The 27,252-nt window shown below is 43.0% G+C and overlaps 1 long non-coding RNA gene across 1 annotated transcript; it reads left to right on the forward strand.

Moving 5' to 3' along the window:
• Positions 1–19: 19 nt before the first annotated feature.
• LOC125333899 lies at positions 20–27,252 on the forward strand. The gene is made up of 3 exons (XR_007206997.1): positions 20–177; positions 19,578–23,092; positions 26,928–27,252. It is a non-coding gene; the product is annotated as an uncharacterized LOC125333899 (long non-coding RNA).

Here is a 27,252-nt window from a genome sequence, read left to right on the forward strand (position 1 = left end):
ATTTTTTTTCTGCAGGATGCAACCAGGATTCTAATGAAAACAACACACGGAAGACCTCAGGATAAGCCCCAGTGTCTGCTGTAGAGTACATAGCTCTGGTCTGAGTCCTAAAGCAAACACAGATGCATCTAAAACAACCATCAAAGGAAAAAAAAAGTGAGGCAAGAAGGAAAGCCTGTAAGTGCCTGCAGATTAATGTCTGTCTTGTCCAGGTTGTGGGATTAAATTCCAAGCCTTGCATATGAAGAAGCAACATCTAGCAACAGGAAATGGGAGTGTGTCCGGAGAAGGGCAATGGAGCTGGGAAAGGGTCTGGAGCACAAGTCTGATGAGGAGCAGCTGAGGGAACTGAGGGGGCTCAGCCTGGAGAAAAGGAGGCTCAAAGGGGACCTTCCTGCTCTCCACAACTCCCTGATAGGAGGGTGCACCCAGGTGGGAACTGGGCTCTTCTCCCATGTAATGAGAGATAGGACAAGATAAAATGGACTCAAATTGCACCAGGGGACAGTTAGATTGGATATTAGGGAAAATTTCTTTGTGGAAAGAGTGGTCAAGCATCAGAACGTGCTGATCAGGGAAGTGGTGGAATCACTGTCCATGGGAGTGTTCAAAATATTTGTAAATGTGACACTTGGGGACATGGTTTAGTGGTGGCCCTGGCAGTGCTGGGTTAATGGCTGGACTCGATGATCTCAGAGGGCTTTTCCAACCTTTATGACCCTGTGATTCTGTAAGCTGAACATGCAAGTGGCCATGGAGGGAGTGGTGGGTGTTGCTTTTCCAGCTGAGAACAGAGAGGAGCTGCTGTTCCCTGGGGCTGGGGAGAGCTTCTTCCCATCCCCGTTTTGTTGGCTGATGAACCACAGAGAATTGCATGAACCTTCAAAAAGCCAAACCCAGAGCCCTCCTGCATCTTGGTGCATTGAACAGCTCCCAGCAGAGAGGTGAATTCTGAGCACCAGAACTAAAATGAGAAGAAACCAAAGCCTCCATTCCTCAAACCAGAGCTCTCAGTCCGGAGGTATGTAAGGAGCAGCCTGTTTCTCCTACTGTGAAGGCTGAGGCAGCCCTGGGATAAGGTCTCCACTAACACCATTAAAATATTTTGACAGACTTTAAAGCAAAATTTCTGAAGGGAAAAATTCTTTCTTTCAGGTTAGATCACACAAGTGACAAACATTTTTTCTCAGCTATAAAGCTGAATATTTCCTGTAGTTTTTTGACAGGCAAATTCTATACTGATCATGATAGAATACAAATAGAATAGGTGATAGAATACAAATATCCAGAAACATGTCCAGGCAGACAGATTAGAAAAAAACATGATTTTGAGGGGGGTAATGTACTCAATGGAGAAACTAATGACTGAGCAGAAGAATACCTCAAGAAGAAAGTTTAAAAGCAAATCCTTAACATGGCAGAAACCTTCCAGCCCAGTTTCACACTGGTCAGTGTGCTAGTGGAACACATACCCCATCCCTGCTCCAGCAACATCCTCCCAGATTGCTAATATGAGATTAATTATATCTTTTGGGTCTGATTCCTGCAATTTTTTCAGAGGGGAGCACTAAAGAACTGTAAGTGGACAGGAAATCATTTGTTTGGGAGGTTGGGGTTGGTTTTTGTTTCTGCCTGAAAATCTCTCTGGCAATGTATGAAGTACATTTCCATTGACATTAGCCATTCAGCACATTCTTATGAGATTTCATCTTGCCTTGTGATATTTGCCAGTTTGTTCCATGGAAAACTATTTTGGGGCACATTGTAGTAATACCCAAGAATTCAGAACATGGATTTCAACATCCCCCAGTTGGAAGAATCTTGGAGTGACAGCAGAGCTGTTTTCCAGTCTACACAGTAAGCAGCACTGCTATCCTCCAGGCAACACCTCCCTGCATCCAGCCTTGTTCTGAGTCAATGTGCAGAGCAGAACAGACCTCCATGAATTCTGATTTCTCTGAGTGTATTTTCAACTTTTTCCAGTTTCCCATGAAACCCAAAATAAAATAAAAGTACCCAAAAGAAAATAAAAGTGCAAGTGATTTACTGAATCCCTGAGGCATCAGCCTTTGGAGACACACCTGAGAAGGGATGAAGAAGCCATCCAAGGATCAGGAGTCAATGCCATGAAATTCAATATTTTTTGGGAACGAGTCTGAAAAAAACATAGAGCTGAGTTTAGCACATTGGGATTTATCAGGGTACAGTCACTGGCACCTGGAGCAGATCCTGGTATGGATATGCCAGGGCAGGACCAAGGCTCTGTGGACTTAGGAATGAGGTGCAGGTGGGCAGCACCCCCCATGTCACCAACACCACCAGAAAGTGACAAAAAAATGTACCTTTTTCAAATCTCTCAGAAGAGACATTGTCTCCTCTGATATCTAAATCTATGAGAGTCAGGCATTCAAATCCTGAGGATTTTCTAATGCCCCACAGTGTATGTGTGTACTTTCTGACTAGACTTTGAATATCTGAAATAACTAAATATTAAGAGCAGGGAAGTAGAATGAATAGAGACATCCTAGCCTCATCAAAATCCCTCCTGTGCCTCTTCTACCCAAGAGCTTTACCACCATATAGCTGCTCTTTTCTTTTAAAAAAAAAAATCTGTTCCCATATTTAGGTTCATCTCTTCCTGTGAATCATACTCAGATGATTTTTGAGGACCTTTCATTCTCTCTCTGCCTTACATGTTAATCCAAATCTCCTTTCCTAATTAAAGTTTTATTCTACAAGAGTCTTTAACATTCATTTCTAAGTGGCAAAATCAAATCCAGCTCCTCTTGATAAGGAAAACCCATTCCCGGTTGATTGACAAGTGTAATTAAATACCAATATTTTCTTTTAATTGCTAGATTATTACCAAGACAGCAACTTCAGGGATTATGAGGGATGCACAGGGAAATGACACCTAAAAGCTGAGCTGCACAACTATTTCAGGTTTGCTGCTTTCCCTTTCCCAGAAGGGAGTTTATCTGCTTAATGTTACCTGGAGGAGCAGGGTATGGGCAGGCTCTGAGCTCTGATCACACATGATTAAGGCCATTGACCTTTCTGTGCTTAACTATGGTTGGAAAAGGCCTCAAAGATCATCAAGTCCAACTGTTCCCCCCAGCACTGCCAAGTCCACCACTGACCCATGTCCCCAAGCACCACCTCCACACACGGACTTCTATACAGTTAGGATTCCCCTTTCTACTCCCTTCAGCTACAGCCCCACTGAGCTGGCTGGGCCTTGGAGCATTTTCAATTTGCTGAGATACAAGATGTGAGCAGCCAAGCTGTGCCAAGCCTTGGTGTAGATATATCTCTCTTTGCACTGAAAATCGCAATTAATAACCAAGAGAGGGCAGGATGGAAACTGCATTATGAAAAACATCCCATCCACGTTCCTGGGGCTTCTCCATATTACAGTGCCCTGCACTGTTGCAATACGGTGTTCATCTCTGGAGAAAGTGGAAAAACCTGCTTATGGGTCTATTGCACCACTGTGTGTGCCAATAACCATTATCTTCCCAAATCGAATGTCTAGAGAAAACAGGGTGGCTGTTACAGGCCAGGGATTCTCTAATTAATTCCAACTTCATTTGCCATGAATCACTGCTTATTTCAGTTGCAGTCTGCAACTGAAACATGTACATATGTGAAGCCTTATTTTCAAGGATTTATTCTTGCCACTGGTTTTAATAAATTATTGGTGAATAGTAGGCAACTACAACTTTTTTTATTTTCCAGGTAGTAACATTAACTTTGGTAAATTGTCATTACAGAAAATAACCTAGCCATAACAAAAGAGGCTAATAGTTTTTTCTTTCAACAATCAACTAAGCCCTTCCCCTGTTGTACCAATCTCATCTGTGAAATATGAGTCAGACCCTGTTTTTTTAAGAAAAATAGAGGAACAGAGCTGATTCACATGAAAAGTATCATGGTAATGATCTTGGTGACAGGATAAAGCCCCGAGAGCCAAGTCAGATAAACTTCCCTAGCAAGACCTTCTGCTGTCCTCCATAAACCAGATAATCTGTGCTCAGATAGGAAAGCTACTAAATAACTCTTTCAAAGAGCAATTTCATCCCAACACTCCTTATCTTGACAGAGATGTTGTCATGATGCCAAATTACTCATCACAGCATATTAAGATGTCAAAGCTGGAAGTTCTCTTTAATTTGTTTATGCATCTTAGGAAACTGTTTATGGTTTCCCATCTGTTAAAGAAGTACTATTTAATATGTATTAACAGGGCTGTAATTTTCATATGGTCTCTGCCATGGCTTTGGTGGTATGGATGGGTGAGATACATTGAGGTGATTCTGATCACTGATCAAAGAGATGGAGGGCCCTTGATACCTTGCCCAGGCTTCTTTCTGACCAGTCAATTAAAACATCAAGTTTTGATGTTCATTGTTCATGAGTTCACTGGAGCAGGACCAGTACTGATCACTAAAAGCAAAAAAGCTTGGCCGTCTGACAGGTTCAACCCAATATGGGCTGGCAGAGGAAATGTCCAAAAATACCATTCCCTTAAACACAACTGTGAGATCTACATCATTTTTTACACACTTATTTGAAGGACAACTTAACCAGAGATTTTCAGTTATGATTCTCACTGGGCACCTTCATCAAATTTGCATCAACATTAGTATGTAACTGTGATTAGGTAATTATTTAATCTTTTCTTGATTTTCACAAATGAATTCAATGCTGGCAAACAATTCAGATACTCAAATATTGCAAAACTAAATGGTCTCCTACCCTTCTTCTGAAATCCTAACATGGCCATAACTCTGGGCAGTTTCTCCGTGTTATTATTACCCACAGCTCAGTCCTCTTTGTCAAGCAAACACCACAGGTCAGAAGTGCTCATGAGAGTATTAAGTCACAAAAGCATAAGATAAAATCAAAATCACTGGCCATCAATAGTTTCTACCAAGGGCAGTAGCACATGCAGTGCAATGTGAGGGATTCCAGCTATAACACTCCCATTAAATTGAACAAAAGACATGAGACTGACTCTCCACATACATCACAGGCCTTATGTTGGTCCAGAGGCTCAAAATTCAGCTTTCAATTCAGGTGATTTATTTTATGATTTATATTCCCCATCCCATAATTCCATTCATGTGCCGTTGTTTTTCTGTTTCATACACACTCTGGGTTGAGCTGTTGAGTATTTTGGAGTATGAGCATATGTGACATGCGAATGGGATGATCTTCATACAACCAAGCTGCTCTTCCTTTTTTCAACAGATTTGATTATTCCTTCTCCAGTACTTAAAACTTCCTTTTCATTGCCAAGAAGAGATTGGCTTCACCATCTCAAGATCCTTTTTCTCACCCAACTTTCCCTGTTTCACTGGTTCCTCAGCTGGCACCTGGGGTGGAGGGTCCCAGAGGATCATGCTGGCTCATGGGCATCTGCGTCCCCCTCCCTCACCACGGAGCCAAACCCACCTTGCAACCTCCAGACGAAGGAAATGTGCACATGTGGATGGGAAGAGGGTTATCCCCACCGAGTGGGATCAAACCTGAGCTCTGGCTCAGTGCTTCGAGCAGTGAGTGTGTGGGAGTGGTATCTGATCTGCTAATTAGGGTCAATTGTTTCATTTCCAACATCCTGTTATTTTACCTGCGTGCTGATTTACTGATGTAAAAATTTGGGTTGGCAGGTGGAGTCTTCCTTGTTGCTGGTAACTGCCAGAAAGCAAGGTGCCTTGTTTCTGGTTTTAAGAGGCTTTTTGTTTTTCTTTCCATGGATACTCTTTTCTTTTTAAATATACTTTCCCCTCCTTGTGGCTTTTTTCTTTGCAATTCCTATATTTTCCTTTTTTTTTCCCTAATCTCTGACTTTGGAACGTTTCCATATTTGACTGTCACTGGTATTTAAACAATTTCCTAATCTCTAGGATTTCCTTTCTTCTGTAAATCACCTTTAAAAACCCAGCAATCCCTTGTTATTTCCCATTTCATTTTCATTGTTTCATCTATGACAAGCAGCATTCAATCCAGAGAGCATGTAAGACCAATTTCAATTCCTGCATGAAAAAAATCCCAACATTTTTTCAAGGCTGAAGCAGGATTTTTGCCAGAGGGAATATTTGTTCTCTCTATTAACAAGGTGACATGGTGCCAGTTTGGTCTAATTTCATGTGGGGCCAGGAAGGATTCATTGAAATGGCTGCAATATTCATTCAGCATTTCTTTCAGAGAGTGTCCTAAATAAACTGAGAGCTGCGTGATGTCCACGGAGCTGTTTCCTTCCTCCCAGGGATATAGGAGGACTGTGCTTATTCTCACAGGTAGCAACAAAAGAGACCATCTGCTTGGCTATTTTATAATCAGCTTATTTATCTGCATGTGGGCACTGCAGGAGGCTTCAAACCTGCCCCCTGACGCCCATGGCTGGAGGGAAGCCGCAGTGGCTGTGCGTTTTTTGGGGCAGGGACCAGACACCTGGTGGGTTCTTGGGGTGTCCTGTGCAGGGTCAGGAGTTGGACTTCAGTGATCCTTGTGGGTCCCTCCCAATTCTATGTTTCTGTGATTCTGTGGTCTGCCCCTGAGCATGTCCCCATGAGCAGCCCTTTTGGCTGCACTCCAAGCTGCTGTTATTTACACGCATCATGATGTGCAAAAATCCAGCTGAAAGCCAAAAGGGCAACAGGTGGGGCAAGAAATCAGCCAAGTGGGCATTGCACAGGGGAGAGACGAGGGCAATGGGTTCTCTTGGCAATTTGCTGCCTTCAGCCTTCAGAGGTGGAAGGAGTCCAGCAGTGACAGTAATTGCAGTAATCAAAGTAAATCACATCTTGCCACTTGCCTACATGACATTTTTCTCCCTGTACATGGGAACAGAAATGAATTTTCTGGTTGTGTGTGAAGACAACATTTCAAAGATTTTACAGAAGGATTAGTTACACATTTCAGCTTTCAGTGCTGGAAAAGGAAATTCAGGCTTTTTTGTCAAATTTTGAAGAAGGCTGTGGAGAGCGTAAGTCAGAGCAAAAATGGACCCCATGTACATCGGATTGGTGATAGCCTTAAATGAGCAATTGTGCTTTGAAGTGCAGTAAGAAAATAGAGATTTTTATCTCAATGAAGTAGGAAGATAATTGCACTCAGAAGCTTTAATCAGCATGCTTTGGATTTAAGCAGATAGATACACAGGGCAAATCTGTGAAAGATGAATTATTTATTTTGGGCACACTAAAACTTTGTCTCTTAAAGGTCATCAAACTTTCAACAGAGTTGACAAAGTCTGCTGCATATGTGAATGAGATTAATCTTCTCATTAGTGAGAGGCAACATTTTCTTTTGAACTTGATATGCCTGGTAGGGGAACAAAAAAACCACAGAACCAAATCATTTATGGAAAAGTACAGCTGAAGAGCATCTGTTCATCTTACAGCAGTGGTTCTGCCCAATTGCTCAAAAAAAATTAAACTGGAAACCTTAGAGCAAAATAATATGTTCTCTCCAGCAGGCACAAATATTTGACATATCTATCATTCTTAACAGGATTATAAAATTAAAAGCCACCCCAATCAAGCAGCATTTATCAATTAGTGTGATGTCCCTGTAGTGGCTATGGGATTTTGGTGTCAAAGGCAATAAAAGAGTCATTTACACCCTGTACCAGAAATCAGCAGTGAATAAAGAAGAAAGAAATGCCATCATTCATAATTGACTTCAATGAGACTGCTCACATGGGTGAGCCTGAACGCACGCAGGAACAGCTTAAAATGATTTACCATACTTTGCATTTAAATCAGACATGGGTCAAAACTGGGCTCCCAGCTTGAATTTATCCATCTGGATCCTGATCACTGGGGCCAAATTTTTATTTCTGAGGTTATGTTGCATTTCAGACAGCACAAGATGGTTGTCTGCAGAGGCCTGGGACCACGGTTACACTGCCAGTCCTCCCGGTTGGAATTTCCAGGGGAATTCCACACGAGTGAACTCGATGCGTGCCCATGTGCCAAATGGGTTTATAGGCAAAGGCAACTTAGACTCTTCCAGGCCACCACAGGAAATCAATGGAAAAACTAAAGAAACAAACTGCATTATTAATGGAGATAAATGGTAAGATGAAGGGTCATGCACAGTTAAAATACTGTGTTGTTCCGTGAAGGAGGTCTCCAGTGGGCACACTGTAATATGGGACCACAGACGGGAAAATTGGGCAGCTGAACGTATGTGAATATTAAAACTCAGAGATTCTTGTAGGATAGGAAAAAAGCACTTGAGATCCCAGCAGTCACTCAGATGCCACACTGAGTTAATGACACACACTTGAGTTGATTTTTACTCTTGGAGCGGGGGTAGGATAAAATTAATAGTTACTTTTGTGACTTTAATAAGAGCACAGAGACTTCCTTGTGCTCAGCTAACACAAACATTTTAACAATCAATACCTTTTTTTTTATTTAATCAGCCCTACTACCTCAGAGCATGGCATACACGTTTCAGTGTGAGCTTCTCTCTACTCAGGGAAGTATTTGAAGATGCACAAAAGTCCCTTTTTTAGTCAAGAAGTGAGTGAAATAAAAAGCCTCAACCATGAGCCAGCTTGTCTTTCATAAATAGCTGCTTTGTAATAGTTTCTTGAATGTAATTGCACAAAAAATGCTGCAGCAATTTCAAAAACCTGTATCCAACCTAAGTGCTGCCATACAGACAGCTTTGTCTGAAATCCAGCCTTCTAAGAGGAATAGATCACAGAAGTTTTTGGATTTCAACTTAAATGAAAAGCCCTTGGGCACTTCATTTGCAACAATATGGTTTAGTCAGGGAAAAACCTAATCAAAGAACAGCAACAGCCTGAGCACCCCAGAGCCAGGTCAAGTCAGGCTGGTGTCAGCTTGTGATGGTGTGATGCAGTTTGGGGACTTACACACATTCTGATGACTTAAACTAGCCTCAAAATGACAAAGCTGGGAGAGCTGGAGGATCATTTCCAATGGAAAACTGGTCTGAAAGTTGGATACTGAGCACTCTCCAACCTGGAAATCCCCCAGCTCCATGGCAGGGCATCAGGCAGGGATCTCCCTCACCTCTTACCTGTCCCATGACTATCCAGATCTATTTTCAGCACAAACCTAGCACAGAAATCCTCCAATTCAACTCTGGGATGCTGTGCATCTACCAGGACCACAGCAGTAATTAAAAAAGGGAAAGGTCTGCTGCCTACTATCCCAGTATGGTGGCTTTTGCATGGTGAGGGCTGAGCAAAGTGTGGCTGTGTTCTGTGCAGGGATTCTCTTTCTCAAGAGAAGATCATAGCCAAACTACCCTGGGAAGAAAAGGGCCTTTGAACAATGTACTTAATAAAATTCTAAATTTAAATTTGAACACACACACAAATCATTTCTGGATGTTTATTTCATTTCACATTGGGAAAATCCCCCTTCCTTTGGTTGGAATTATTACCTTTTAATGGATACCAGAAGATTTACTCACTGACATAATTTCTCCCAGGATTTTTCTTCCTTTGTGTGTCCATAGTGTTTCCCTGTTTTGCTCTTCCCAGGAACATGCCCTGTATTCAGTGGGACAAACAACTTGGTGATTTCTGCAGTTCCCGAAATTTCCAGCCAGGCTGGAGTAGGCAGGGATTTTAGACTGGAGATTAGAACTAAAATAGAGTGACAAACAAAGGAGTAAGAGCTAAATGGTTGATATTATTAGCAATTTCTTTGCTATAAGGCACTGTACATAACAGAGAGTGACTTTATGATTTCTTGGCAGTTTGGAGGTGCCACATTTGGGATGTCTGATGTTCCTCTCTTAAAAAGAAAAGACAAACTGGTGTGAAAATCAGTGGACTGGGGTGACATACAATTCATGATTTCTGGTTGTGTTTTTAGCAGAGGGAAATGTGTCATGTTCCTGGTGTGGGCATGCAGATCCCCCACATTGGAGAAGACGCTCAGCTCTGGGTAGGGGCTGGGAGCAGGATGCAGTAACACAGTCCCTACGCCAACAAGGGGCTGAGCTGGGAAGCCACACTGACTTAATTTATTGCATGGAGGAGGGTCTGGAAAGTGGAAAATTACCCAAGACTGAACAAAGAGGCTCATCTGTAGCCATGGGGACACACAGAGGGGCCGAGCACCACCCAGGACGACTCAGTCAGAAGGAAGGACACACAGAGGAGCTGCTGTAGAGGGGGAGCTGGCTCTGCTGTCACTGGGGACCCAGCATGGTTAAAGCATGCTGAGCTGGGCAGGGACAGAAACTTCCAGCTGTTCTACAGAGAAGTTATAAGATGTAGGATAAATGTCTTGGACAACCCTAGATGGGTTTGACCCCTATGACTACAATGCGTGCATCTGTAGTGCCATATCTAGGCAGCATAAGGCTGCTCAAATTTACCTCAGCCTCACAAATGACAGCTGTGGGGAGCAAAAGCAACCAAGAGAAGCAGAGGCAGATATGGGAAGCCTGGTGTAACAGCCAGGACCTCTTGTTTCCTTTCATTTAAGTGAAGTAACTCTCTTAAATCCCATCCTCACCTGTCTCATGGAACAGAAAGGACAATCCCATTTTCTCTTTAAAAAATAGTCTAATACCTTAACCCTTATCTTGGTGCCCTGGTCAACCCCAACAATGTTACAGGATTTCATTGGGTTGCTGGAACTATTTTATTTGTTACTGGTAAATCAGACTTTGGTTTACCAAAGACTTAGTGCTCCACTTACTACCTGTTACCATCTGTCTGACACAACATTTTTTTAATCAAGGAATTATTTTTAAATCACTTTTTGCTCAAGGCTGTCATTGCTTAAGAGAGGCAGTTTGCAAATACATTGCAGTTACAAACAGTTGAAAAGCTGGCAACAGGAGATTAACACTCTATAAAGATGAGTAAATGTTTGGGAACCTGTTAAAATGATAGGAAATGAGGAATTGTGAAGACATGCCCCAGTAGAATCCAGAAATTTGTTCATAGTCTCCTTTCATCCATTTTAGTGAAGCCTCACTGTGTCGTGAACCCTTCTGCACTTGCACAGAGCCCCACTGTGGAGGGAGAAATTAATTTTTATGGAATAGGAACCAATTCCCAGCCCTGCTTTGAAGTCAGCCGCTCTGAGTACATCCACAGAAGCAGCTTCCATGGCCAGCATCCCTGCAAGCCATTAGAGCACTTGGGATCTGGAGATAATCTTCACTGCCCAGACCCACTCCCGGCTTCAGGAAGACTATGCAAACATCATCTGGTTGATTTTATCTGCTCATTTTCACTTAAGGGGTGCAAGAAAAGAGGACACCAAAAAAAAGCCTTTCAAAACCTTTCTCTTTTTTGGTGTGGCTACTGTCAGAGCCTTACATAAAACGGTACCAGCCTACATAGAAATCTCAGGCATATATTATATTTTGCATATATGTTATGGAGAACAGCAGCCAAATTTCTACTCTCTGCCAAGCTGATGTAAATCTGATTTTCTGTAACTAAACTGTAGGAGAAAGAAAAATTCTTTGCATGAATGAGCTTTATTTACACAGGCAAATAGTGATAGGACAAGGGGGAACAGTTTTAAACTAAAAGAGGGGAGATTTAGATTAGATGTTAGGAGGAAATTCTTCCCTTTGAGGGTGGAGAGGCTCTGGCCCAGGTTACTCAGAGAAGCTGTGGCTGCCTCATCCCTGAAACTGTCCAAGGCCAGGTTGGATGTGGATTGGGGCAATATGGTTTAGTGGAAGGTGTCCCTGCAGTGCTGGGTGCAGGGGAGAAGGCAGTGCTGTTCCTGCAGCTCCATTTCTAGGAGATACATCCCAAAAGTAGACAAGGAAAGCTGAGGGAAGGGAGGGCACTGCAGCCTGCTCATATCAAAGGGATCTATGAAACTTGGAGACCAACACAAGAACCCCTGCCAGGACTGTGATGTCTCCAAAATGACCAGGGTTAGTCCATAACCCACAACACAGCTCCTTGTCCCGTCTACAAGGCACCAGGATCTCCCCACGGCTTCAGGGAGCCGGCAGCCTGGCTGTCAGAGGAGGTGCATTGGCGGAAGGACCACATTTGAAACATATTTCCTGGAAAATGATGATTCCCAAATGGTCTCAAAAGCCTGGAGAAGCTCCCACTCTCACCTCTCCTGTTCTGACAGTGCTCTCGGGCTTCAGCATGGGCAGCACAGGATGCTGAGCTCCAGTACCTCTTTGCAGGAGCAGGATGTTCCCAGGGGAGGAAGCAGGCTGGGGGCAGATCCAAGTGGGGATGTGGGACAGACCAGTGGGACCACACAGCAGAGAAGCCCATGTTTGTAGCACAGCTGCCGAGACACCTCCTCGCTGCGAAGGTGACAGGGAGGAATCCACAGCAGACACATACATCTTTCTGCTGGAGCATTCCATGTCTTTTCTCAGGCACTGTGACTAATTATGAGAATTTAAAAAACAAAACAAAAAAAATTTCACAGATTTTGCCAGAAGATATTAGACATAAAACAAAAAAAAGGCAACCTACCAGGGGACAATTCACACGACTGACCAGTAAAACCTGGTAAACAGCTGTGCCTTAGCATCTGTACTGTGGAGTCAGACTCTGCAAAAAGGAGTAAATGACCAGGATAGAAACTGCCAATAGATCCTCTACTCAAGCCTAGGCCATGCTCCAGGGAAGAAGGAAGCCAAGAGTCAGGCAGGCTCCTCTCCTCTCACAGGACAGAGAGTGGCTCAGGTTGGGATTGGTTAAAAGTGAAATTTCTACCACATCTGTCTAGAAAGGTTTTGAGTACAAATGCAGAGCTTCAAGCTCTCTTTGTTCCATCCCCCCTCTGCTGATACCTCCTAGATGGATCATCCTGGTGGGGACGTGGTGTTTTGACCTGCCACTAAAGCCATGGCAAGTGCCTGTAATGTTTTTATCTTAAATTACAGAAATGAATACTGGCATCAGTTTGCTTCTCTCATCTGCCCCTGTAGGCAAGATGGAAGGGAGTCCAACGATGAGCACTTTAAGCAATTCCAGAAGAGCTCCTTACTTGTAGGAAGCTTCATTGCTTCACTGGATCCTGGTCCAATTGCAATCAGTTACAGTTGGTTTTAATTTCTCAATCTGGAGTAATGAGATTAGACTAGATCCTGTGTTCTCAAACCCTTTGGTTGTACAGTGGAAATCTAGACTTCCTTAGCCTGATGGCTCAAAATCAAAAGACAACCAACTTCTTCATTTACTTTCACAGTTATTAAACCCATCTTATGACAGTTAGGATGTTGCGGTGGCTAAGTCCACTTTACACCCCCCAAGTTGCCTTAAAAGTGGTCTCTCCTTACAACACTGTGCTAGAAGGTTCTCCCTTTGTCTAGATCCTGCTGGTCACTGGCCCTCTCCCCCTCCCATCCCTTTTCCCATTGGCCCCTGTTATGCCATTCAACCTCGCCTCTGCCCCCGAGCCCTCAGACCATTGGTTTTGGATGCTCTGCCCGCCTTTGGGAGTTTTCGGGATAAAAGCGGCTCGGGCTGTCGGTTGTTGCTCTTTCTTGCCTCTGTTGCCTTCGGGGTGTTTGAATTGCATGCAGAGAGCCCCTCCCGCCTCTGTGTCTCCGGTTCGTGCCCAGCCTGTGGCTGTGAGCGGCTGTTCGTGACCACCTGCGCAGGTGAGGTTGTGTGCACGCGTAGGTGCCAGGAGAGCGCCGCCTGAGCGCTCCACGAGGGACCCGGCAGGGACAAACGCGGCATCCATCCACCGAAGCCCTCCCTTCTTTATTAGGGCAAGACTCCTCAGTTTCTAATATTTATGCTTTGTTTTGCTACCAGGAAAATAGAGAAGAGAAGCTCATGGATCACTGGCTCCTACTGCCTTTATTTATAGACTAAGGCAAATACATATTTGCAGAACATACTGATGTGACTAAAAATGATCCATATCTTGCCCTCAAAGGGTTTCTTAATGCTGCCCTGAATGCCTGGATTTTTAGAAAGCCAATTGCAATTCCCACATGCTGAGGCTGCAATCCTGGGTGATGCTACGTGTGGGGCAGCAGCATTGCTCCTGCACAGTTGGGATCCCAGGGATGCAGGGACCTTCTCAGTCACATCCCTCACAGCTCTGAGCTTTGCCAACACCTCTTAAAAGAAGGTATTTTTAAGCATCCAAAAGAGGTGAAGGCATATTTAGTCCCCACACACTTCTTTCTCTAATTACAAAAGTAATGAATGCCCTGTCTGTTGAGACAGAATGAAATTACTTTGCTGAAAACTGCACTTTAGGCCTATTTGAGGTGAGATGAATTAATTAAAACACCGAGTAAATCCAAACAACAAACATACACAGAATTCAACCCAAAGTGATCGGAAACAGCCAGTAAATAGCTTCTCATTAGCAGTGGGGAGGTTTTTTCTCAGACTTTTCTGAAATGGTTCTCAAAAATAGATTAATATATTCAAGTAACATATTAATGTTCACTTGGCAGTATTTCTAAAAAGAAGTATGAGTATTTCCAAAATCACCTATGTATTTTTTTCAGCATTTCTTAGAAGAAATAGTTTCAAGGATTTAAGTAAAATAAATAAATAAATATTTCTTTTTCTTTCCTTTTGCAAAGGGAAAAAAAAAAAAAAAGCCTAATCATTTGAAATGCCTGGAAACAATTTTTCAGTAATGTTTTAGATCTTTCAGCTAAAAGGAAAAGTTGCTATATCTTCACTCTGTCTCTCTAGAGAATGTAATTTGATATCGTAGTTTTCAAACGTGGCTGAAGAACAAGCTACTGAGTTTGCCTCAACATCTCAGGTTTCATAAATCAGAGGAGACCCATAAAAAGGGACTCGGTGGTTTGCACAAGCTGTGAATCTGTCCCATTTTTGCTATAAATACGTGCACCGGAATGTCACATACACTTCCACATGCTAATGGCAGTGTCATATTAATGCTGTGAAATCACACTTGTGAGACACAGATTTAAATGTTATTTGGTTAAAAGGATTTTAGAGCAGAGCACGTAAGTTTTGAAGCTTTTTTTTGGCTGAAGGATAAGGAAAATGGACAGCCCTTTACACTTTCATTTGTGACTCCTCTGTCAATAGTGACTGGCTGTGACTTATCACATAATACAGCTGGCAACTTCTCAAACCCCAGTGAAACCAACAGAGAAAATCACCATGAACATTTTGGGGCTGGAATTATGATTTTTGGTAATGAATATTTTAAGCTCCTTTTGTAGCACTCATTCCCAGGGCAGAAATGGATTTAAAAGACAAGCTGGGGGTCCTGATGGGCTCTGACATCACTTGAGCTGTCGTGCTCAGCAAAACCATCTAATTACATGAGTTCTAAAGTCCTGAAAAACCTGCAGTTTCCATGGGTTGATCTTAGGTGTTGATGCAAGTCTCTTCTTTAGATCATCTCTTGCTTTGCATTTTTCTGAAGTGCTTTTTGTTGTTCTATATTTTGATGTATTTAATTAATTAATCCACTAAAGTGCTGTCAGCTTCATGTCAGATGGAGCTCTGTTGTTGTGAGATGTGACTCAGTTGTGCTTCTGTGTCCATGAGCAGTGGTCGAGGCTGTCTGGCTGTCCAAATTTTGACTGGTTTTCGTTATTCCTCTGATCCACTGATATACCTAGAGTGGATCTTGGAGTTGGCCTCTCCCACAGAGTTGCTGATTGCTTTGGTAAACCTCCATTAGCCCCAAAGGAGAGACTGTATCTGATATGTCACAGGCTTTGCCTTCAATCTCTAATTTTACCAACTGTTATGCCATTTTACATCATCATTAAGTTCCTTCTTTTATTTTTTTCCCCACTTTGTGGACTTGAAATTAAGCACCTAAATTGATATATGGGCTTTTAAAGGCATGGCCTGATTTTCAGAGACCTAAGTACTGCAATCTCCATTACTTTTCACTTTAGCACTCTGAAAATGAGTGGCCAAGGCCCCTTACTCTGTATTGTTCTCTTGTCTTATTTAGGAGTGAAAGCAATTGAGAAAGGAAATATCTGTCTACTTGAGTAACAAAAACTAGTGCAAGTAACTTCACCATATCTGCACTGATCCTTCCATATTGCATACATAACCCACATTTACCACATTTGCATGGATTTTTCTGTGCCTAAAGCTCTGCACAGCTCCCAAGCCCAGAGCCTGCTTGCTGCAGGTAGGAAATAGTAGGAAAGAGCATTCAGGCTCATGAGCCTGCATGCCCCAGTCCCCCTGATAGCCCAGAGCTATTGCTCTGTCACAACATGTCACCATAAAATAGCAACGGAACGACTGGGAGTGGGCGAGGTGTTTATGTCTTCTGAGCCTCAAACAAGACCAGAAAAAGAAAATGAACTCAAAATAGAGCTTGAGATGCTCCTCCTGCAGAGATGGGAGATGTTCCTCCCTGCAATGTGGGAGTCATCCAAATGTGAGGAAGAGACCCTGCACAAATCTTTAAGGTTGGAACTAATCTCATGTTTCCACTCTGTAATCTAGGACCATTAAATATTTATACTGTTGGAATAAACACAAAGAAAATTAATACCTGTTCAAATGAAAAGGATCAAGCTAGGATGGATGCTAAAAGCAAAAGAGAACAAAATAATCAAGATGGATTTTCTTTCTCTTTTTATTCTCAGCTCTGCTTCTGCTAATGTGTTATTTCACCCTCAATATCTCCGACAGTACCAGCTGCTTTGATCCCTAAGGCTTATTTGCTCCCTAAGTCAGCAAGTTTGCAATAGCTTAAATAAACTTGGAAAGGTTCAAAGCCCAACAGGAGAGAGAAAACATACTTTTAAAAGACATAAAGTCAGGAAGGCATGTGTTACTTAATGACTTTCCTGGAGGCATTATCTCTTCTTCCCCCACACTCTTCCTCCTCATCTACCTTCCTTCTGTTTTCTGGCTTAAATTAGACTGTAAGATCTTCTGGAAGTGAACACATCCTTCCTATGCAATGGGCCATGATCTTCACTGGAGCCCCTGGTAATACTGGGACTCATTTTCCATCTGCTGTCAAGGGTACTTTTTTGGTCCATTAACAAATAGCAAAACAAAGAAAGCAAAAAAGACCAGTTTACACATGATGAATTAATTCCCATCTCCACACTGCTCATTTCTTGTCTCCAGACACTCCTTTTAAAACACAACAGGTATTTTCTGTGCATGCCAGTGTAGTGGACAGGCTGTGGACAATCAGAACAAGTTATGGAAACTGCAAGAACCACTTCTATACACAGTGTAATTTATTACCTGTTGCAATCTGCTGGTGGCAGGATTATGTCTGTCACAGGCTGAAAGGAGGACTGAGGAGGTGCCACACGAGGAGAATATCACACATGTTAGTGTCCTAAAGCTGCAATTGTAAAAAGCAACTGAGCGTAGGTGTGGGGAAGGAGGAACAAAGGCACTAGAGATGAATTGGTTTTCTTTGAACGTAATGAGGGATTTTGTCTGTGACAGCAGTGAGATTAAGGCCATGTTTTACCTTGAGTTGTGGCCCCTTTTCACCCTCTTTTGGATAGTGATGCAAATACTGCACTTCCATATATTGCAGACTTCTGCCCTTCTCCAGGCTTTCTCAGAAGTTGAATGCTGAGGACATAACCAGACAGCTTTGCCAGGCTCCTGGGACTTCAAATGCCTCAAGCAAGGCTGCACAATCTTAAAACACAAATTCTCCAACATTGCCAAACTTAGCAAAATGCCCAGGGAGGGTTAATGCTGTGAGAAAGTCAGGACTGTAACTTTCCCACTAAATGAAGGGAAAAAAAAAGAGTTGAACATTGTGTTTGCTGCCAGTACTCGAGCCTGGCTTAAGCTGCTGTCCACTTTATCTCCTACCCTGCACACAGTGGCAGAGGGTCGGGCCAGGCTGGACTGGTGGCACCAAAATTTATTCACAGTGTCACCAGTTGGGCAGCAAGATGCCATAATCTCCCCAAGCCCCTCACCAACCTCTGCACAACAGGCTCCACTCTTCTTCCAGAATTTTGGAAATCTGGTAGACATTAAAATAAATTCTACTCATTTTCTCATTAGCAAATCCAGGAAAATTCTTTGTTTCATTTCCTGGCAGAACATGGTTTGTCAAATTATAATTGTTTGCATTTCAAGTAAACTGTTTTTATGGAGAGAGTTTGCTCATATTCCTGAAGGATGATGGCGTCTTCCCGTCTCCTTGTTGCTTGAGGAGAGTGGGGAGTCTATGTCACCTCATCTGGCATCCAGCATTTTGCCACGTAGCCCACACACATTGCTGGCTACTACTGATTCATTTCAAATATAACTTCTGCTCATCCAGTTTGCATAAAGGAAAAACACTGATGCACAAAGCTTTGGCGGGCAGGGCAGGGAGAGAGACTGGGAGACCAAACACAAAAAGACACAAACCTTTTCAAAATCTACAGAAAATTTGGTGTATTCATATCTATCCCTGCTACACCCACTAAGGCAACAGTCACAAGTCCATCTGAAATCATTACAGTCATGTCCCCATGTGCAACCTGTCAGGGGGTTGGAACTAGGTGATCTTTTAGGTCCTTTCCAACCCAAGCCATTCTATGATCCTATTCACAAGCATCTTTATCAAAACAGCCTCTAATTAACAACCTTCTGCACATAAAAGTCTGTCCAACTCTCTTCTAGAAGCAATTCCTGGAGCTGATCTTAATCCAAAGCCTTCCAGCAGTAGAAAGTTACTGTGTATTGGAACCACATGTAGATCATGTCCAAAAATGGACATGGGAACAGCAAACATTCACATTCAACCAGTAGCCACCAACTTTGTTATAAATATTTATATAGGAAAACAGGCACAAAAACATTGTTTACTGCACAGCAAAGCACTCAAAATTAAGAGGTTTTTTTTTAAGTGCATATATAGCATTTGTTAGCTGAAAATCTGTTCTCGAAGTGACAAATCCTGGGTTTAGTTCCAGTCAGACAGTTTGATTCTCCTGAAGTGAACTCAAGGACTCCACATCTTTGCTAGCAGCAAAAACAAGCTCTCATGGTCCACTCCCAGCAGTGGCCAAGTAAATGCACTAAAGGCTCCCAGCACATCTATTAAGTCAAAATCTGACTGCACAGCTCCAGCTTCACCCAGTCTCATTCTTTGGTTTACACTACATTCACATCACAGTTCTTCAGAGCAGACCAAAAGATCTTCATTGGCTGGACCATACTCTTTCTGATATTTTCATGAGGTGCTGGTGCAGAAAATAATGGTCCAGAACAGAAAAGGAGCCAGAGCCAGCAGACACTTCCCAGCTTGCATATTTTCCATGTGCATTGCACAGCCTGGCTGCTGGAGCCAACTTCTGGGGCAAACACAGCTCCTCGGGATCCTGTTGCTTCTGGTTTGTGCCACAAGTTTTCCCTCAGGCCAGGGCATTTTGGGTGTAGCTGCCTCCCTTCCTTTGCTGCAGGGCAGGAGGAAAAAGCCTGAGGACCCAGCTTCTGATTCCAGATTTGTAATGGAGCTGGAGATCAGTCAGTGGGATGGCAGGAAATGGGCACCACCCCAATGACACAGAGTCAAGAATAAATTATTCCTCATGTCTGTGGGCTTTGTTGGTTTCTCTCCCTTTTTCTCAGTCTGTTGGTGAGATAAATTTGTGTTGGGATTTTTTTCCAGGATCCTCAAGGAGAAGAGATTGGGCAGCAGATATGATCAGCCTGCCATCCATCAACCAACTGAGGGAGACTAAGGATTAGTGATCAACCCACAGATGGACAGTTGTTCCTTGAACCATCAACATTTTTCATCTTTTGTGCAGCAAGATGCTTTGGCAGATCCCAGTTTTACCTCCCCAAGCAAAGGACGTGGGTGCATGCTAAAGCAAGGGGTTGAAGCAGCCTGTCCTGTGGGGACAGGGATGTGCTTACAGTCACAGCCAGGGTGACCTGGACAATGCCCTGGAGAATGAGGTGAATCAAGAAATTAGACTTCAATACCGACAAAATTAATGGAGAAGGGAATATTTTTTAACCGTTCATTCATGACAACACAGTGCTTTTTAATGGATGGGTCTCCCCCTGAACACAGTTCCCAGGAAACAGCCAAATGAACTCAGTGCTTGGAAAGAGAGGGGAGAACACTGATGAACATCTGATCTCACATAGGGACTGGCTAAAACTTTTTTCCAATGGAGAAAACAATGAACTGTAAAGAACATAAAATAAGCTGCAGATGATCAAATCTGGAATATTTCACATTATATGTAGGAGAAAAGGTTTGCTAAAGGATTTAACCTTTCCTTAGTATCCTGTCCTACCTACTTACTTTCTCTATTTCCTTCGGATTTCATAATCTTGATAATTTCCTATTTTGGATGCAAAGAAAGAAATAATAGTCACTTAGGGAAAACTGTATCAAACATGGGAGAGGATTTTTTTCACTTCTGCTGCTTAATAACTTTAGGAATGTGGGTAAAACTATTTCTTTCTCTACTTCTGTTGCATTTTGACACATGTAGATTGCAGAGCTCCATTCGCCCTGTTCCCCAGCATCTTTTTAAACTGCATGAACTTAAGGCAAGCTTTATTTTGAGACACCCCCAAAACAGTGTTGTATACTGACTGGCATGGGATTAGGTCATGCTTTGAACAGCTCTTGAGACCCTCAAGCCAGAGTAATACCACAAATCTGAAGCATCACCAGTCAGTTACCCTTCCTAATCCTGCTGTGAGTGTGGGATTTGGAAGACTTGCGCAGAAAAAACCTTTGAGCATCCAAAAGCAGCATGTAGGAAGGAAAGGAAGAGCAGGAACCCATACAAAGGTAGAAAAGAGAAAAAGAAGCTGATATTTCTTAAAGACAACCAAAAAACCTTTCTTCAGAGGGTATCCAAGAGAAAGGCACCCAAGGAGGCACTGGGCAGGATAGGAGCAAGCCACAGACTGCCTCCTTTCTGTCAGAGGCAGCAGGGCCTGGAAGGAAAGGGAGCCCCTCATAGCATGCTTGGAAGTTAAACCCATAGGATTAATTCCCACCCATGTAAGAACCAGCTCCCTCTCTCTCCTTGCATAACTGTAGGGAGTTTTTCTATCAGAAATACATACTAATCCTCAATATTGCTAGTCAAAGGATGGTCTTAGAGTAAGGAAAGAGCTCAAATTAAACTCGGCTCCCAGCCTAAGCCAAACCTTGGTGCAGAGGGACTGCATCCACTGGATGCCACTGCTCAGCCTAACTCCTGGGGACCACCCCCTGTAATCTCCTCAGAGCAAACTCAAAGCTTTATCCCTGTCCCACATGGCTGTGGCCCACCAGCACCCACTGACGGCCCCAAATGCTTCTCACAGACAAAAAGGGGAAGGCTCTTGCGTTCCCCTCCCCACAGATCTTTAGTGGCAGTGGCAGAGTGGGAGCCACAGGGAAACATTCAGTGTGTGCCTTCAAAGTGAAGTGTACAGTTGCTGGGTAATTCAGTAACTCTTGGCCTGATTCCTGACAAATGTGATCTGGCCAAGACCTTCCATGGTGGTAACAATATGTTAATGAAAGAATTATATCAACAGCTCTCAGGTTGTCTCCTTTATTTATAGTAGAATCTGGTAATAGACACAATTACAGTAGATTAACTTTGGCATAGCTTCAGCATGAAAACAACATACCAAGGCCAAATTTTACTCCAATATATCTATTGCCCTGCCTGTGTTTCTATTTATTTTGCTTGGACTGACAAACTTTAATTCAAAGAACATAATTACAGCATAACTTGCTGCTAGGTTTTTTCAAGGCTATAGTATTCATTTGAAGGGAAAGTAAGTTTACTTCTCATTGAGTTTAACTATGAAGGTTAATTTTCTTTGAGTTAAAGGAGTTCGGTTTTTGACTTGATTTCTATGCATTTGGGGCAACCAGCACAGCTGTGAAAACATAATTGTTCTTAAAAATTTCGGGATGCTCATCCTCATTTTCAAAATTGCTCGCTCTTTTGTGTGCTTTCCTAATTTCAGCTTGCTGAAGCGGCCGCTGATTAGCAACCACAGGTGCAATCCTTCTGGACTGTTCGCTACCTCCAGCTCGAGCATTTCCAACCACATTCTGCATTGCAGAAAATAGCCTAATTAGAGGCAAAAAGCTGATCTGTTAAAATAGCAGAGGGACCAGCTAGAGAAGCAGGGAGTTATTTGCCCCATCAGAGTCAAGGGGAAATTTACCCTTACATCAGCAGGGAGAGGGAGCAGGGAGATGCAGAGGACGTGCAGCTCTGTGGACCCACGGTGTCAGGAGTGAAAGATTGGCAGTAATCTGTTATTTATGAGCCATTACTATAACTAATAATTGTACAGCAGCAGCATCCCCAGGACCTCACCCCTCTGCAGCCTTGGGACAGGACAGAGGCTTTTCTCTATGAATACACAGGGGTGAATTGATGCCCCCGTGCGGGTGTTGAGGCTTTGGGGGACACACCAGTGAGGCACAGGGCAGTGTCCAGAGCTGTGGCTGTAATGAGCACATAAATCATCCCTAACGACCCCTGAGCCAGCCAGCCTGTGTGGGGGACAGCGAGCTGGCCCATGCCGCTGTGGCTGCTGGAGAAAGGCTTCGGGTTGCAATGAGCACAAACGGCTCTTTCACACGTCTCAGCAGATGTTACTCATTTTCTCCTCATCTGACTTTAAGATTTGGCTCCATTCTTTCCCTGTTCCCAAAGCCCATCAGTTGTCCTAGAAACCTTTCCCGGCTCGTCCATGGGCAGTGGGCTATCCTGGTGTTCAGCAGGGGCCGGCCCATCGGGCCGGCCCATCTGCAGGCATCCAACTCCTCCGAGTTCTCATCCGGATTGCTTCTGTCTTCCCTGCTGAACCTCGCCTCATCCACTGGCCATTTCCGCTGCTCCACTGCGCATGGTGTTATTCATCAAGGTGCTTGTCCTCCTGCACAGCCACGAGCTCTCCAACATACTTAAGGACATTTGCAAAATTTGGATGGAGGATAGGAATAGCAAGTGGGACCAGATGTTCACTGGGAAAGACTAACACTGCATCTCTGTAACACAGTGTCCAAGGCTCACCCCTGGACCACAGGAGGATGAAGAGCAGCCAGCAGGGACAGTGCAGCTGGTCCTGCAATGGAGATGCACAAGGGCATCATCTGCACAGCCCTGACAGCCACGCAGCTTTGCCTGAACAGTCATCCAGGTGAGTAGGAGTCTGTAATTCACAATTCACTTTCCCATAAACTATCTTTTAATTTCTTCTAAGGATCCCAGGGGGGAAAAAAAAAAAAAAAAAAAAAAAAAAAAAAAAAAAAAGCCTCAATAGATGCTTCAAATTTTTTGCTATGTTGATACCTTAAGCTGTATGGCACTTTGTAAAGGGAAAAGTTAATATGAGCAAATTCTTAGAAATGGTTTGCTGACAATACATTTGTGTGTGGTTTAGCTCAAATCTATATACCAGTTTTGCACCACACGACATAGGAGTCACTAACCAATCTATAACTCATGAAAAATAACATTCTCTATGGATTCTGCTTGTTATATTAAGCACACAGATCACCCAAAGTCACCTGTCACCACCAGCAGGAACTGACTTAAAATAAATCATCAATGAGATCTGCTCAGACTGGGAGCTCAGGGTGGGTGGAAGAAGATCTGATTCCTCTTGGTTCAGGGAGCAAATGTTTGCCTGCCTTGGTACTTGGACCCCCCATGCTCCTCATCAGCAAAGGGAGGGGACTTTCCTGGCCTGCAGCATCCCAAGCACATTCTCAGCAATCCATAATTTCACAAGAAGTCTTGAGATGAAAATAAACTCCACAGCATGGTGTGTGCATGGGAAATACAATTAAATGTAACACGGAAGGAGGAAACCATCCATACAAAGTACGTGTTTTACTTCAGCTCTAAGTTCTCCAGAGGCAAACTGAGAAAAGCCCTGGGATCCAAAGTAGTAAAATAAAATCAAACAGAACCACAGTTAATCAATATGTAACTCAAATTTGCAGCAGAACTTTCACATGGAGGAAGATGCTTACAAAGTCACTTTGTTATTGCTACACTCTCGTATGAATGAGAAAAATACAGCTCAAGAATAGCTTCAGGTAATCAAACCCCAGCTGTTAGAACTAAAAGCTGTGTCCAACCAGTGATTTGTTTTTCTCTGGGAAGAGATCTGTGGTGATCCTCAACACAAGAAATGTGCCCACCAATTACTGGATTTATGAGCAAGCCTCCACGCCATCAGAAACCCTGCAAGCTACCAGTGAGGGACAGCACATCCCGCTTTCACCTGTGCCATATTTTAACAACGAAAACACTCAGCAATACCTTGTGGCTGTCATTTAAAGAAAAGTTGCGAATATTTCACAAGCAGGGTAGTAGATGTTGGCCATACTCCAACCCAGGAGGAGTAGGAATGCATGGAGGGTGAGAAGAGCCACATACAAGTTCAGAAAATTACCATGTGCAAATGTAACTGTTCTGCTCCAAAATCACCAGTTTTTGATGACAACCCTCAGCTCTGCTGTTGCCTACAGAAACTCAAAGAATCATAGAATCATTAAGGTTGAAAAAGACCTCCAAGGTCATTAAATCCAACCTTTGACTGAATACCCCCATGCCCACTAAACCATACTGCAAAGTGCCACATTTACTCATTTTTCTAGCATTTTCAGGGATTTTGATTTCACCACTTCCCTGGGCAGCCTCTTCCAGTGTTTAAACACTCTTTCAGTGAAAAAATTTTGCTGATATCCAACCTGAACCTCCCCTGGTGCAACTTGAGGCCATTTTCCCTTGTCCTGTCGCTGGTTGCCTGGGAGAAGAGACCAGTTCCCGCCTGGCCACGACCTCCTTTCCGGCAGTTCTGGAGTGCAGTCGGGTCTCCCATGAGCCTTCCTTTACTCAAGATTAAACAACCCCATCTCCCTCAGCCACTTCCTGCAGGGCTTGTGCCCCAGACCCTTCACCACTTGATCAGATCCCATCACCTTACCGCACCAAGGCCCATTTTTCTGCGGAAGCACTTCCCGCCAGCCCTGCGGGTGCGGCACCGGCAGCTGCAGCCCCAGGGCAGGGAAACGCTGCCAGCGCACTTGGTCTCTGAGCAAAATGAATTAAAAGGGAATGATTTCCCCAAACAGAGGCTGGGGGAAACCATCAGAAACAAATTAAAATCAAAACAACTTTTCAGCAGGAAACAATGGAACAGATGGAATAATATTTATTACTGGAAACTGCTAAATGTGCCAATTAATTTTGAAGGGGCTTAAGTGAATTAAGCACTTTTTTACTTAAAAAAATGAAGAAGTCATGAATCACAGCAATACCTTCAGCATTGTCAATGTATTTTTCTGGAAGTCTGTTCAGAAATCAAAGGAAAAAACAAATCTGAGAAGTCTCAAATTAGACAATAATACTTCTGTTGCATAAATAGTATCAGTGTCCCCATTACCATGCCTAGAAATATTAGGGGGAGGCAAAAATCAAACCACTGTTTCCACACGTGAAGTTGGTTATTTTTGCCTGAACCAGAAAAGCATTTGACGGGGGCCAAAATTAGCCATGATTTTGTGATGCTCTAAGCACAGAAAGATTTTCGAGTTCATTTGTATATTGAAAGTTGTACAGATGATTAAATGCTTAGACAGACCAGTGTGTAATCCAACCCTGTTACCACACAGAGATAGTATTATAGAAAGTAGGAAATTAGTGTGCATCTTTATTTGTTTATTTTAGCACAAGAACATGGAAGTCCTTTCCCACAAAAATGTGTAATGTTTTAAAAATATTCATTCCGCGCTAGGACATGGAGTAAAACACAAATAAAAAATCTGTAATAATCCAATTCAATTTTAGGAGCACTTAGGGTGAGGGTGTTTTAGTATTTTTACATGCTTGCTTAGAAGACTTTTATCCACATTGCTTCCTGCCAGAAAGAGAATTGAGAAGTGCCTTTCCGGTAAGGCTAGGAAATCAATTTAATTTTTCCAAAAGGAAATTAAAAATACTTCTCAGCACTGAAATTTGCCCATTGCAAATATTGATTTTGCAAAGGGACATTCTCCTTCACAAAACTATCCAGAAACATTCTGCTCAGCTCCACTTATCATCATTGCCTTCCCTTCCTTTCACATTTTATATAACACTTCATGTTTTCTTATGCAAAATTGTCATGTTCCTCCCAAAATAGTGCTATGTTTAGAGAGGTTATAAGGAGTTACTAATAAAATTGTGGTTATTTAAAGAGTACAAGATAAATATGACACACACGCTTTCACAAATAGGAAGCAGCTGGAAGAAAACTAACAGCATCAGGATTATGTGTAAAATCCATTTTCCTATCAAAAATTATGAAAACAGAAAAAAAAACTGAGAAAAAGTCGCTGTTTGCTTAAACTTAGTCTTATTGCTGCTGATTCTGGATATGGCTCGTACAAGAGACAAATTGCTTCATGTTTCCAGGCTTTGCTGCTCTGATCTCAGCAAGAAAGTTTCTGATTTCTTCCTTAGTAGCTTGAATGTATTTTCTTTGGCAGATCCATTGCAATTGTTAAAGTATTTTGTCCCTAAATGTGAGCAGGTTTTCTTTTCCCCGAAGTGGCCCAAACCCCTGAGATTTTGACCTGTTTATACATACTGAATAGTTGCTCAGTGGGAACTTTGGCTCCTTGAGGAACCTAAGATAACACTTTTCACACAAGAGCATGGTGGTAGTTGAGCTATCTCTGCACAGTCCTTCAACAGGAAATGAGGGGGAATACCTCCAAAAACTGATCCATCCTGAATGAGGTATTTGGGAGGGAAGGAGGGTAGCAGGACATAAGTTCAGTCTTATCTTGTTCATTCCCACCTGAAGACAGCCCTAAGTTCCAAACATTGCCATCATGCATCAGCCACAGGAGCCATCCTTGTGGAAAGGGTTAAAAAAAGCCCTCAAGTAATGAGACACGAGCTGCCTCAGGGCACTTCAGCAGTTGAAGTGCAGGTGTCACGTATGGAAACCTCACAAAACACAATCTTTTTCCTACCAGTACTAAAGCCCACAAGGAATTATTCTCACACTTACAACCAGATGCTGCAATCAACCGCACTCAGAGAATAGGGGGAAGGATCCAACTCATCTCTCAGTTTGGCTTTCCTCAGGCCAAGGACACTGGAGCCACTTCACACTCTGGGTGACACTGGCCATGCTGGAGCAGCACCAAGGATGCCAAAGAAGGAGCTGCCCACCTGTCTCCTACAGAAAGAGGGAGCTCACTGAGCCAGTTTGCTCTTACTTAGGGACTCCACCAGCAGCCAAACCCATTTAGTCCTATCCCTTCCTTGCTTATTAAATATTTGACTATTAACTCTCAA

The sequence above is a fragment of the Corvus hawaiiensis genome, chromosome 15 (assembly GCF_020740725.1).
Source record: "Corvus hawaiiensis isolate bCorHaw1 chromosome 15, bCorHaw1.pri.cur, whole genome shotgun sequence".
Classification (NCBI taxonomy): domain Eukaryota; kingdom Metazoa; phylum Chordata; class Aves; order Passeriformes; family Corvidae; genus Corvus; species Corvus hawaiiensis.